The 875-nt window shown below is 39.7% G+C and overlaps 1 protein-coding gene across 1 annotated transcript in view; it reads right to left on the reverse strand.

The window, feature by feature from the left end:
* The window catches only part of MPDZ (multiple PDZ domain protein), an 88124-nt gene that overhangs the window by 54913 nt on the left and 32336 nt on the right, over positions 1 to 875 (reverse strand). The gene's annotated exons all lie outside the window — the stretch shown is intronic.

Raw genomic sequence — 875 nt, forward strand, 5'->3', positions numbered from 1 at the left:
TCCTGTCCATACTGCCCATATGTTTAGACTTCCACCTATTTTTAATTCTTAAATGTGAAAATTATTACTCTTTTCTACGTAATGACCCATCATATATCTCCAGCATAAAACAGTGCTAAATTGCAGAGTGCTGTTCATACTGTAATGAGTAATTACACACCAGAAATTCAAATACTTCCTACTGCAATGACAGACTTCATCCTCCCTTACACTCAGTGGTTTGGGAATACAGCTGGGCAGTGCAGCCTAGGGCAAAGTTAACACATGCACTCTGGCAGAACAAAGGGCTTATTTTCAATAACTCTCTTATACTTCATGGCACCTGATCTTGCTCAGCTGAGAAAGCACTTTTTAAGGGTCAAGTCCTTGTGCATGACTAATTAAACACTTTATGGGAGACACGAACATACCAACACAGCACGCTAATCAAGAAGATACAACAAACCGGTGTTTGCTCTTAAAAAAGAAAACTGTTTTGAAGTCCCCATCCTTCAACACACTGATTTTTATAAAAATGCTACCATCAAATACTAAGAGCAGATTCTGTTATAACAATTATCACAGGTGCACACATTTGCATGATTCTTATAGAATTACATTCACAAGGAACATCATTACATGTCAATACTTCCAACACATGGGAATTCACTTGACTGCATGCACAGAAAAAAACCAAGAAATGTAATAATGTACCAGCTTTACTGATAGCAAAAGGAAGAGAGACGCAAACACCTACAAACTGGCATCCAACTGTAACAAGTTCCCATGCCAAGATATACACCTGAGAGGATGCACACCATCAAGGAAGCACCCAAAACCACAGGACTTGGAGGCTGATGAAAGCCAGTGTGAAAGAGAGGCACTGACGGAGGGAG

This window comes from Pygoscelis adeliae, unplaced genomic scaffold (assembly GCF_000699105.1).
Source record: "Pygoscelis adeliae isolate BGI_AS28 unplaced genomic scaffold, ASM69910v1 Scaffold45, whole genome shotgun sequence".
Classification (NCBI taxonomy): Eukaryota; Metazoa; Chordata; class Aves; order Sphenisciformes; family Spheniscidae; genus Pygoscelis; species Pygoscelis adeliae.